The 13,392-nt window shown below is 50.7% G+C and overlaps 1 protein-coding gene across 5 annotated transcripts in view; it reads right to left on the bottom strand.

The window, feature by feature from the left end:
- Positions 1-6,075, bottom strand: part of RASSF2 (Ras association domain family member 2) — a 47,989-nt gene extending 41,914 nt beyond the window's left edge. The window contains exons 1-2 of one of the 5 annotated variants that reach the window (XM_076010953.1): positions 5,987-6,075; positions 4,759-4,833 (exon numbers count right to left, since the gene is read on the bottom strand). The gene's annotated coding sequence lies outside the window, so the exon portion shown is untranslated. Of the gene's footprint in view, positions 1-4,758; positions 5,313-5,729; positions 5,904-5,986 lie in introns of those variants that run through there. The other 4 variants (XM_076010952.1, XM_076010954.1, XM_076010957.1 and 1 more) reach the window with 4 other exon arrangements.
- Positions 6,076-13,392: the final 7,317 nt, after the last annotated feature.

Raw genomic sequence — 13,392 nt, 5'->3', positions numbered from 1 at the left:
GGCCATACTCCTCAACCCCTGGCTGCCTGCCTTTGTCCTGCGAGGCTGAGACAGAGGTCACAGCCTGACACCTGCCCCAGGGCAGGAAGGATGCCCAGGACTCTGTGGTCCAGCCTGAAATGGAACCACCAGAGGCCAAATACCACAACTCTCTCCCAGGGCTTGCCTTTCCTTTCTATTACACAAGTAAAATAAACATTTCTTATTTGTTTTATTTTTAAAATATAGATAAGCAAAAAGATGAATATCTACAAAATGACAAATATTGTACAATTCATTTATACAGGGTATGTAGAGTAATCAAACTCATGCAGACAATAAGTAGAACAGAAGTTACCAAGAGCTGGGAGTGGGAGGGGATGAGGGGTTATTGTTTAATGGGCACAGAGTTTCTATTTGGAATGATGGAAAAGTTCTGGAAATGGGTAATGGTGATGGTCACACAACACTGTGAATGTACTTACTGCCACTAAATTGTACGCTTAAAAATGGCTAAAAGGGTAAAATTTTATGATATATTCGATGTAATAGATATTTTACCACAATTAAAAATTAAAAATAAAAGCAATTACATATAAAAAAAGATAAAGATCAAAATCTCCCACAATTCCACCACCCAGAGACAATCACTATTAACATTTTCCCATATATCCTTCCAAATGCAAATATAAATGGGTGATATATTTTCCAAAAATATCACACTGTTAAACCTGCTTCTTAGAAATATATAATATTTTTCCATGTCAATAGATACACATCTACATCTTATATTCTTGCAGCCACATGTTATTTTAATGTATAGATATACAATAATTAACTAATTTATGACTGTTGGGCATTTAGTCTCCATTTTTTTGCTGTTGTTGTCATTATTATAAATAATGCAGCAAGGTACATCCCTATACACTTATTTTTCTGCACTTGCCCAATTATATCCTTAGGTTAAGAATTCCTACGGGTAGAATTGCTGAGTCAAGAACTCCCTCGAGAGGGTTTTCAATAGAGCATTAAGACTAAAACTGAACACCTTGTAGTCCCAGCTCCTCAGACTCGGGAGCCTGAGGCAGGAGGACTCCTTGAGCCCAGGAGTCTGAGGTCAGCCTGGGCAACATAGCAAGACCCCAACATTAAGTCTTTCTTGTCCAGCAAGAAAGACTCTAGGATGCTCCATGGTGGGCAACACAAGTGTAGACACATGGAAGGTTTTCTGTGGTTAAAGGTTTTGTTCTCGTATAAACAGGACAAGGCACCAGATTCTTCTTAAAGAGATCAAGGGCTAGAAGGGACCTGTGGAGTCCTCTACTCCCTTGCCATGGAGATAGAGAAACTGAGGCTCAGAAAGACTCATGGTGTAAACATTTCAGTTTTCTTTAAATGTAGCCCAGAAGTGTCTCACTCACAGCAATTCAACCTGTTCAGGTCAGAGCTGGAACATATGCCAAGTTTTTGACACCTAGTACAACTCTTACCCTCCCCTCCCCCAGGTACAAAATTGGAACTTGAGGTCACTGGGGTCCCCTGCTGGCTCAGTCACGGCTAGCTGTGTGCCAGAGCGAGCTCCTACTGGCTCTCAGTGGCTGGTGGTGCTCACCTCTTCCGAGCTCGGTAACTCAGTGCTCAGTGACACCATGTGGCAGCTTGAAATCAGCCATAGGGGGAATATTTACACCACGGAAATCGGCAAACACTGCCAAGCTGGGCTCCCTCCACCTCACCCTTCCAAGAGCCAGTTGATTAAACATTGGTCACAACCAAGGAATCACTGGGTACAACCTAGGAAGGCAATCTGTGAGTGTTGACCTCAGTTTCCTCACCTAACATAAGGACAGCCTCTCTCCAAAGTACTGACTTCTCCGTGTTCCACCAAGTTCCGCTCTCAACTCCATCATGGCCCCCCCAGTGCTCACCAATGAGTGCCCCATGCTGGGCACAAATGTAGACAAATGCTTTCCTGAATGCTCGCTACATGCCAGGCCACCACCTGAACATATGACAGCTCATTTGATCTTCACAATATTACCGTGAGATAGTTACTATAATTTCCATCCTACAGTTGGGGAAATTGAGACTTTAAATGACTTTCTCACCACAGACGAAAGCCTGTCTTAGGTTGGTCTCCTCCAGAAGTAGACCCTGAGACAAGGATTCAAGTGCAAGTGCAAGAGGAGTGGGGAAGTGAGATGGGGAAGGGAAGGCAGCCAATGAAGGGAACGACTTACTGCCATGAGCGATTGGGACTCAGGCCTGCTAGGGAATTCTTAGGGACAGCAGAGAACGTCCCTCACGGTTATCTCACCAGAGAGGTGAGTGGGCTATTGATACACCTCCTCCCTTCAGCCACTGGTGGAAGCCAGGGGAGCATGGGCAGGAGGCTGATGGCATCTATCCAGTATCCTGTATCCTGCAGCTAGAATATGGTAGAAAGCAATTCAAACATCCAAATCCGATACTCTTTTCATTACAGGTATAGAAATGAGCAGTTCATCACACACAAACACTTAACTGAGCACTAAGTATGGGTAAAGTGTCACTCTGATGAAGGAAACCTGCTTTGCCAAATCACTTTGGGTTGACATGTCCAAAGAAAGCACAGGTATCTCTCCACCAATTTTTATCAATAGAAGGAACAGGAAAAGCCCTTGTAAGTCACTTTGCCCATCCCACAGGGATTAGTCAAATACCCTTTCAGGCTCCCTTATGGAAGAAGTTCCTTTCTCTGGTGCAGCCACAGATGCCTTGGGCAGGAGTTCACCAGACCCAAGCTGTCACCCCAAATAGCCACATCAACCTGTGATTACAGGATCTAGAGTCTGCCATCCCAGAGATGATTAAAAAAAAAAAAGACCCGCTGGCCACCCAACCAGCCAAGACTGAGAATGTTCCATTTACTGTGCCCTCCTTCCCAGTGCCCCCTGTCCCACACTAACCCCCACGCTCATGGCCACATCCCCCATGGAAGCCCATGAGCAGGCCACATAAATGAAACCAGCAGTTTCATTCATCCCAGGCCTGTGGGAGCTCATCTCACCTTCAGGACTTTAAAAAAATTCTTCTGGGAGTCGGGAAGGTATTTAAACAGGGCAGTGTGCCATTGGGACAAACAACTGAACCATATTGTGAAGAGTGGCAGGAGGGGACTGCTACCCTGGCTGTATAACCCCAGCTGTGGCAGCTCTCGGCAGCTACACGGCGAAGACAGAGACTGGACATCTTGTTCCGTTCCAAGTACCCTGCTGAGACCTGCCCGGCTGCTCACTCCAGGGGGAGCGGAGGAAACTCAAGCAAGTCCTGAGACTGCTCTTGGGATCACCCACCTCCCAGCCTCTCCTTGGGCCTCTCTGCTGACCTGGCCCTGCCTCTGTGCCCCCACCTCCCACTCAGCGAGGACACTTCCTGCCAAAGTATCCCAAAGAGGACTGAAAGCAGTAATCAGGCCAAGGTTCTTTTGTGCTTTGATGACGGGTCGCCTTTCTGGCAGGCGAGCGGCGGCCCAGCCCTCGGAGGCAGCAGATGCACAGCCCCGGGCACCTCTCCAGCGACTCTGGCCATTCCTAAGCAGCTCACGCACAGAGCGCAGACACGGAGCCGGCTCCCAAGCACCAGGAAATAGATCAAGAAGTAAAAGCAAAGCCAGTGGGTGACTGAGCAGTCCCAGAACACCAAGAGCGAGGGACTGAAAACAAGGCGTAGGGTTGTCTACCACCCCGAGTGACTCCTAAGATAGCACAAACTGGGGAGAAGGCCTGAACCTCCAAACAGAAGCCACGCAGAGAAGCAGAGGGGTGGACTGTGGAGTCCCAGGGACAGAGAGAGGCCACCCTCAGGAAGGTGCGGATGATGCTGGCTGGAGATACAGCAGGCGCACTTGGCCAGATGCAGAGGGCACCCCGCCCCCTTCTCCTGGAGGAAGGCGTGGCTGGAGCCTCAGATCCCCTGGCCTCCTCTCAGCCAGGCTCCTCAAAGGGTCCTCATCATCCTAACCGAATTTCAGCAGCCCTCCATCCAACTGAGGGTAGTGGAGCACTTGGGATGTGTCTAGGCTGAACCCCAAGGATTTTCCTATGCCTCCCCAATATTCTACCTCTGCTCTCCCATCTGCTAAAGAAGGCACAGTACTTACCTCCTAGCCTCCCCAGCATTGGGAATCCCAGACTGGAACAGCCTACACCCCGGGTGCCCAGGCATCCTGCTAATTCTGCCTCCATGTTCTCCCAGGGCAAGAGCTACCCCTGTCTCCAAAACTATCCGCCCTCTCCAAGCTCAGCCATCAGTTGAGGCTCTCTTCTGTCCCACTAAGGCCCGGATGGACTGCCACAGCTCCCAGGCATCAGACTGGCTTTCCAGAAAAGAACACACAGCTGCTGCCCCACCTGGTCCCAAATGGGCACCACCCAGATAGATGCCACACTTAATCCTGGGGACACTGCATTTGAATACAAGTTGTTGAGGTTTTTTTAAATTAAGTCTTCTTAAACCAATTTATCTTAGCCATGAAAAGTTTCCTTAATTCTTCAGACTACTTGCAGAAAAAGTTCCTAGTGAGTGTGTTTTGATTAATAAGATAAGTCCAACCTCAGATTCCTCACCCAGATGCTCCTAAAGAAGGTCCCTGGCTCTGTCTCCCGGATGTTTAAAAGAATCACTGTTTCTAATTCTTTCCTCCGGGAGGAACCAAGGAACCTAGTCCCCCTCCAGGACAAATTGTTACTTGTCAGCTCGTTCGTTCATATATTCATTCATTACACGCAAGGTACTTACTATAACCGCAGCCGGCCGTAGACACAGCCTCTGCTCTCCGGGAGGACACGCTCTAGGCACCGGGGCTGCAGACACCTGGGAGGAAAGTGCGTGCAGCGTTGAGCAGCCTCGCGCTCAGCCCCTGCAGTGGACAGTCCGGGACTCACACGGCGCCCCAGAGGTGAAACAGAGCCCTCGTTCTCCCTGTCAGGCCACCGCCACTCTCTTGGCCCCAGAACTCTCCAGCTTGCCGCTGCGTGCACAGCAAGCGCTGGAAATGAGAAGCGGCCGAGAGCTACCCAGGGCACCTGCAAAGAGAGGATGCAAAGCAGAGGTCCCCAGCGACCTCTGCTCAGGCACCAGTTCCGGAGGTGGGGACAGGAGACCGCAAAGGGGAAGTGCCCCAAGGACCCCAGCGTACTCTGCGCCCTTCTGAAGGCAGAGGGAACCCTGAGCGCGCTGCCTTCCCGCGCCGCGGACTAGGACCCGCCTCTGGGAAACTGTCCACCGCGCGAAGGCGGCGGATTGGGGTCGGACACCCTCTGGGACTGTCCCGGCCTGCCCAGCCATGCACCTGCCGCCCCTCCCCACCTCGCCAGAGAGCTCCGAAGACCCCGAGATGGGGTGGGGGCGCCTTCCCGCCGCCACCCTCGAAGAGAAGGAAGGACACCCCCCCGCCCCCCCAGAGATCGGAGAAGGAGGACGAGCTCGGAGCCACAACTTTCTTCGGCCAGAAGGCGGGCGGGCTGGGGCTCCGCGCCTACGCGGCCCCTGAGGGGGTCTGCACGCCCAGGGCGAGTATAGGGGAGACCAGAGGCGGGCAAGGACCGAGGGGCTGACCAGGACGAGCAGGGGCCATCGTGGGAAAACTTTCGGCGAGGTGGAGGGACAGGGGAGAGAGAGAGGACAGCCTCGTGCCCTGCACCTTGCGCCCGGCATCCCGTGCGAGTGCCTCGCCCCCCGGCGACCCACGCCCCGCACCCGCGCCTTGCCTGCACCCCGGGCCAGCTGCCTCGCGCGCGCCGCGGGAACCGTGGACTTGGGAAGTGGGGGCGCCGCGGCCGGGGGCTGCTCCAGCTGCGCCTCGGCCAGCGATCGGCGGGCCCGGCTCAAACGCAGCCAGGCTGGGCAAGCGGCTGCCGCGCGATGGGGGATAGGGCGCCCGGTCCTCCTCGCTCCCCTTCGCCCCTCCTCGGCCTCCCTCCCTCCGCGGCCTCCCTCCCTCCCCTAGGCCTTCATCCGCCCCTACCGGGTGCGATCTTCCTCTCTCCCCCTTTTTCTCTCGCTCTCCATCTCTCTCTCCACCCCTCAGCCTTCGCCTTTCTTCCTCCCCTCCTCTCCCCCCCCCCGCCCTCCTCCCCTCCCCTCCCCTCCCCTCCCCTCTCGGGGGCGGAGCTTCTCCCCTCCCTCCCAGACAATGCTGTGGCTGCGCGTCCCCTTCCCAGCCCGCCAGTCAGGGCTCCCGCTGCCGGCGTTTCTTCCGCGCTGGGGGTGGGGGCGGGGGCGGGTAGAGTGCCGGGGTGGGGAGGATGAGCTGACCCCCTGGCCCCACTGCTGCAGCTCTCTCCAAGCGGGATGGAGACTTGACCCAGGCTCCTCCGCTAGCCGGGTGCTGTGACAGCCACTCCCAGGGAACAGTCGCGCTGCCCCACCGGGCCCACCCCGAGCGCCCCGGATTCCCCAGGCAGCTATTGTGCGACTTGTTTCCAACGCCCCAGTTCATTCCCAGAAGGGTTTGAGCTGGACAGAGGATAAGCAGGCCCCTTGGACTTGGCGGGCTGGCAGACGTGACAGCAATGTGAAGGAGGCCAAGTTTCTTTGTCCATCTCTCACCTCCCCCCCTTCCCCCTGGACCTCCGGGGGCTCCCGTGCACAGGAGGCCGTTGCTGCGGGTTCCCTATCTGCTGCCTTCCTCTTATCGGAGTTCTCCTCCCTCCCTTGCCTACCCCAGCCCTGCAGAGTCGTCCCCACGCCAAAGGGGAAGGGAGCCTAATGGTTAATGGGTGGCCAAGCCCCAAGGTACAGCCAGACCAGCTCATCCAGCCTGGAAGCCAAACATTCTTCACTAAATTCATTGTTTGGATCTTGGAATGCGTCTCCCTTAGAAACAATGTTATAAATGGTGATCTGCTTCCCAGGCCAGCCACAGAAGTCTGTTGAACCCAAAATGCAGCTGTAGGGTGGTGCTGAGAACTGTGTCAGCTACCCTGGAACAAGGAGGCCACTGATCTGCTTTTATGGGGGAAAAAATACATATATATATCTTCTGGTTCTTTCTCCTTGAGCTTTAAACACTATAAATTAAATAAATTAAAGCTCTCCCATTAAGTTTCCCCCACTGGAGCCGCTGCTCTGTAAGTTAAGCTTCTTTCCTTTGCAGGTAACGGGAACACCCTCAGGCTGGTATATTTTGAGGACACAGGGGTTTCTAGAGAATCTCAGTGTCAGAACTGCAGGGAGAGATCAGTAAGAGGCAAACCCAGAGCCTGAAGGGCTTCCAGGAACCCAGGAAGTCTTTTCTGAGAGCTCCTTTCTTCTGTTTCACCATAGACTGGCCTTTCCTGCACCCTGGACACCTGACAGAGGGTGGCCATGGCTTCCATCCCTGGGGCTTGGAGCTCTGCTGTTCAGTAAAGCAGCCAACCAGGGGCTGGTAGAATCCTTTAGTTTCTACTTTAGTCTCCTAGGAAAGCAGTTCATTGGCTCATCTTGGGTCAGATGAGGATCCTATGACCAATCATCTGGGACCAGGGGTGGGCTTGGGTTGTCCAATCTGGACTTCCAGAAACCCTGACCCTAGGCCCTATTTAAAACCAAACCCATTTCTGATGACTTATATTCTCCATCTAGTGAATTGATCGATTGTTTGATTGATTAATTCAAGACACCATAAAACATTTTTGCATTCATCAATTTCCCCATACTGAAGCCACAGGAGAGAAATAGCCCCTCATCCTTCATCCTTCAAGGCAGAAGAGAGGTGATAGATCTGTAACAGAGATAATATTCTGCATATATTAAACTAATGTATTGAAGTCCACCCTTAAACTGTTTTCTTTTAGTCTTCAGCTGCGGACCAGGAACTCATGATCCAGGAAGCAACAGGTGAGCATTGTCTAGAATTGTCTAGAATTCTCCAATAGAAATACAACTGAAGCCACAGTACAATTTTAAACTTTCTAGTAGCTCCATTAAAAATGGTAAAAGGAAACAGGTGAGATTAATTTTAGTAAGATGTTTTATTAACTCATATCTAAAATACTGTCATTTCAACATGCGATCAATATAAAGAAATTATTCATGAGATATTTTACATTCTACTTTCACACTAAGGCTGAAATCCTGTGTGTTTCATGCTTCAGTCCATCTCAATTTGTACATTACATTTTCATCCAAAATACTTGATCTGTATTTAGGTTTTATAAAACCTGTAATTGAAAAAGTAGATTTACATACCCAAGTTATTCCAAACATCCTTAAGAGCTTCCGATAACTGAATCAAGAATCAATGTGTAGGCCGGGCGCGGTGGCTCACGCTTGTAATCCTAGCACTCTGGGAGGCCGAGGCGGGCGGATTGCTCAAGGTCAGGAGTTCAAAACCAACCTGAGCGAGACCCCGTCTCTACTATAAAAAAATAGAAAGAAACTAATTGGCCAACTAATATATATATATAAAAATTAGCCAGGCATGGTGGCTCGTGCCTGTAGTCCCAGCTACTCCGGAGGCTGAGACAGGAGGATCGCTTGAGCCCAGGAGTTTGAGGTTGCTGTGAGCTAGGCTGACGCCACGGCACTCACTCTAGCCTAGGCAAGAAAGCTAGACTCTGTCTCAAAAAAAAAAAAAAAAAAAGAATCAATGTGTAAATTATAATTTTAGTTAATTATGAATAAATAAACTTAAAATTCAGTTCCTCAGGACCACTAGTCCCATTGCAAATACTCAGCAGCCATGGGTGATTAGTGGCTACCAGATTGGGACAGCGCAAGATTAGAACGCTAGGAGGCCACTGGTGAGCTTGGAGTCTTAGAGCTGACTTCCTTTGGTTCTTTAACAAAACAGTAGTGGGAGTATCCAGCATGGCCAAGAGAAAGCAATCTTCCACATTTCTTTATTGCCTCCCTATGATATCTCGAGAGGCAGCCCTGGCCACTAGATTGGAGTTCTACCCTGTGCCTGGGGAGGAGGAGACTACACAGAGAAGAATTGGGAGGCCCAAAGCCCCAGTTCCCAGAGGATTCTGGGAGAAGGGAGGGGTGATGGGGGAGACAGGGAGTCTGAGATGCGGCCTCTTCCCTACTTGTGACCACAACACCCCCCCCACCCCCCCCACCCCCGTGGCATAAGGGCCTGTCCTGGTTCAAGTTCCCTCAGGGGCAGAACCTAAGGCAAGGACTTGCGTACAGGTTGTTTACTGAGGACCCAGGAAGCAGGAAGGAGGGAGGCAGGAAGAGGAGAGGGAGACAGGGAAGGAGGAGAAGCTAATAAAGGTGGATTATCGGGCAGGCAACTGGGGCTCGAGTCCTCTGGGCACCCTCAGAGGAGCTGTGTAAAACCTGCCTCAGAATTGTCCTGTGCAAAGTGGGTGCTGAGGCGTTCACCCAGTGACTGTCATCCCCTGCTAGCTGAGGTGACTCCTGGGAGCGCTTGCCTCCGCTTGCTTCCTGGTGTGTGTGAACTTGCCTGGCCTGAAGGAAACATCTGAGGCAGAGAAGCAAAAGCCACTGCCACCGTCCCCGGCTTGAGGTGGGGTGAGTCAGGGTTCGTGGAGCGTCCACCACAGCTTTGCTGGGCTAAGTGGCCTGAGAGGGTGTGACAGAACAGCAAATCGTCTGCTCTGAGCCCCATCGTGGAGGCTAGGTCGGAGGCCGGCAGGAGGATGTGATGGAGATCCAGAGAGGGCACTGGTGAAGGCCAAGTTAAGGTCGGGGGTGCAGAAGGACCCTGGAGCACCCAGAGCCTGAGTTACACAAGCTGCAGGTGTCAGCAGCGGACTCCAGCCAAACACTCAGGGATGGGACCAGTGCCCCGGCGCAGCATTCTGCTTTTAAGGGAATGTCCGGAGCAGGCCCCTGTGGTGGTCTCCCTGTGACTCTGGGCACCAGCCTTACATGCCACCGCAAGACAAGTAGGTATAACCTCTCCCAAAGATGCATCTTGCAAAGATGCTGGGAAGGAAAGGAGAGCTCTGGATTTTTACATAAGGAAACGAGAGGGACTATTTGTTTGTTTATTTATAGAGACAGAGTTTCACTCTCTTGCCCAGGCTGGAGTGCAAGTGGCCTGACATAGCTCACTGCAACCTCAAACTCCTATGCTCAAGTGATCCTCCCACCTCAGCCTCCCCAGTAGCTGGGACTACAGACACACACCGCCATCCGGCTAATCTTTTAATTTTTTGTAGAGATGAGGGTCTTGCTATGTTGCTCAGGCTGGTCTTGAACTCCTGGCCTCAAGCGATCCTCCCATCTTGGCCTCCCAAAGTGCTGGCATTACAGGTGTGAGCCACCATGCTCAGCAGACATGGACTGTTTACATTATCACATTAAACTGCGTTTATCAGACTATCATTAGGGGTTGTTTATTTTTTCTCTACTATCCAGGAAGTGAGAATTTATAGAGGAAGACCCAGTGAGATAGAGAGAAATAAGGAAGGCTATGTGAGGTGGGCTGAGCCCCCTCTGGACATGTCTGGCACACTAGTGCAGTGGTCATGATGGAACTCTGTTTGCTTGGGAGGTGAAAAAGGCCCTTTTGGAAGATAATTTTCATTCTAAGAAAAGAAGTTTGGCCTGGTACAAAGCTTTAGTTGACAAAAGGGTGATGAGATTGTCACTCAGCTCTACCCCCAACCTGGTCCACTAGACACATGGGAGGGGGTTCCTGGGAAGACAGAAGGGGCTCTATGCTACCACTGAAGGGCTATTTCATAAGCCTTGGGCTACTCTGGGGCCCAGGCAACCATGCCTTGGGGAACCTCCTGCTGAGTAATATTTAAGGAACCAACACTCCATTGCTCAGCTTCTCTATTTCAAAGGCTTGGTGTCTTGACAACACTATCTCAAAAGAGGTAGATTGATTGCCAAAATGGGCACAATTATACCCCTCCCAGCACATATGCCCTTTGCAATGTGACTCTGCAGTTCCTCCAATAAACAGGTGGAATCTACTTCTCCACCTTCAACCCGAATTGACATTGTGACAATGCTTTGCTTTGGCCAGTAGAATGTAACAGAGGTCATGTTGTGCCTTTTCATAGCCTGGGCCTCAGTGCATTCTCCCACTGTCTCCACTGGAACATTGCCTCCACCATGTGTAGGAGCCTGAGCCAGCCTGCTGGAGGATGAGAGACCACCCAGCCCAGAGCCAGACCAGCCCAGGCATGTGAGAGAGCCCAGCTAAGATCAGTAAAGTCCCATACGCAACCCATAGCCAACCACCAATGCATGTGGGAGCCCAGCTGAACCTAGACCAAACAGCCAACCAATAAAAGCACAAGCTAAACAGATGGTTGTCACTTTCAACCAGTAAGGTTTGGGGTGGTTTGTTTTATAGCAATGGCTGACTGTTAAAGAACTTAACAGGATACCGCAGTCGTGACCAAGGTACTCAGTGGACATAGCCCAGAGGTGCCCTAGACTTGTTTATGAGCTCGTGTGAATTACCTCTGGGAATGCTGCCCCCACTGCCCACCCCGTGTCCCCTCTCCCCCACCAAAGCAGCACAGAGGTATTTTCAAATGGCTCAAGCCTGAGTGGGCTGCTGAAATGTAGGTTTATGGCTGTTAATGTAACCCCATTTGTTCTTATAAACCAGAGAAAACCTAGGGAAATTTGAGTAACAAAGATTTTGTCACTGGACTCTACAAGTTTATCTTTCATGAGGAAGGACTATCTTAATTAAAGGAGTCCATGTAATCCACCACTAAGAAGTTTCCATAGCTTCTAAAATATTTATATGAGACAGTGTCTGGGTTCATCCTTGCAGGTGGGAGGGTGGATCACAGTCGTCACGCAGTTGCTATCTACGTAGACTCAGGTGCACGAGTCTCAGACCACAGACAGGAGACTGATCTTACAGACAGGAGATCGATCTTACTAGATTTTCCCTCCTCCAGTTAAAATGCAGACGTGGGGCAGGTAAGGGAAAAAAAGGTAAGCAAAGGATCCAGAGCACATGACCTAGACTTGTTCATTTCTGCCAAATATGTCTCTTTTCACAAAAAGTATTTGGTAGAGAGCCTCAAGGCTGAACTCTCTCTCGGCAGCCTTCCTGCTACACAAAGTGCTTATAAACAGTTTGGTAACTGACCTGTTTCAAATCAGTGGGATATTTCATGTAATTTTCCTGGGAATCTATTCAAGTTCTATTAACCCCAGGGTTACATTCCACCAAAATTCCCCTTCCCTGTTTGGAAGGAAATATCAATTACTTGGTGCGAAAACATTACTCTGCCATAATACAAATTAAATACACATTCAACATAGTATCAGTAGACATTTACCAGACACCTATGGTGTGCAAGGTACCACGCTAGGCGTGGTATACAAGCCAAAAGAAGTAGTAGGCAGCATCTTGTCCAACAATATATTTAGTAGGCTCAGAAATTGGGACTTAGAGAAATCAAGTCACCACACAATTTGATTGCAAGAAACAGAAGCCATTTGAGCCAGCTTAAATAAAAATGGGTTAATTTTAAAGAATTTCTTGCAGAACTAATAGGAAAGTGTGAGCCAGATCTATAGACAGAGCTTTGATCATGACGTATAGCATCTTCTCTTTCTTTCTCTCTCCCTCTCCTGCTCCCTTCCTGCTTCTTATATTGCCTTTCTCTTATCTGCCCCAACTTCTGCTCAGATGCCAGTCTTGATCCATACTCTTAGAGACACTGCACCAACCAGTGACTCACTCAGTCTCTGGGTGCTATCAGGTATGGCCAGCAGTGGAGTAAAGGCCAGGACATGAGATGGGTCAGCATTCCCAGAAGGGCGAGGGGTGAGCAGAGATGGAAAGTGTTTGAAGTCCTATCTGAGCTCTCCTATGGCCTGTTCATCTCCCACCTGTTAGAGCCCAGGTTCCTGGCCAGGCTTGAGGGCCCCTCTCTGCTTCCTCTGGCCCCCCGAGCATCCTTGAGAAATTTTGGATGGTGAGTTCCCTGAATGTGCCATGCTTTCTCATTGATACCTCTGTGCATTTGCCCAGGTATTTTCCTTCTCCTGGGATGCCCTTACCTCCCCTCTCTGCCGGACTGTTTCTCCCATGGCAGTGCCAAAGGTAATGATATGGGAGGGCTCTGCCTATTGATGTAACCTCCATCCATGCCCCTACCCTTCAGCCTGTCAATTGAAATGTATAATCTAACTAAAAGATCCATTCACATGTAGCATCCTGTGCATTCCCTGAGCAACCTGGTCCAACTAGAACTGTACCCAAAGCCCCTGCCATCTTCTAGAGCTACTCTTCATGCCTGCTCATCCTCCAAAACTTGGTTCAAGTGCCACCTCTCCTGGGGAGCCCTCCCTGCCAGCCTTTCCCCACCCATCCACTCACTTCCTCAGGGCTCTCACAGTTCTGTCTCAAAATGCATCTAGAAGGACCACTTCCTCAGGTCAACACACCCAAGGGCCAGGATGGGGTCTTATTTACCAGCTCATCTC

This window comes from Microcebus murinus, chromosome 16 (genome assembly GCF_040939455.1).
Source record: "Microcebus murinus isolate Inina chromosome 16, M.murinus_Inina_mat1.0, whole genome shotgun sequence".
NCBI lineage: Eukaryota > Metazoa > Chordata > Mammalia > Primates > Cheirogaleidae > Microcebus > Microcebus murinus.
Note: the sequence above shows the minus strand (reverse complement) of the source record. Positions and strands in the feature narration are given on the sequence as shown.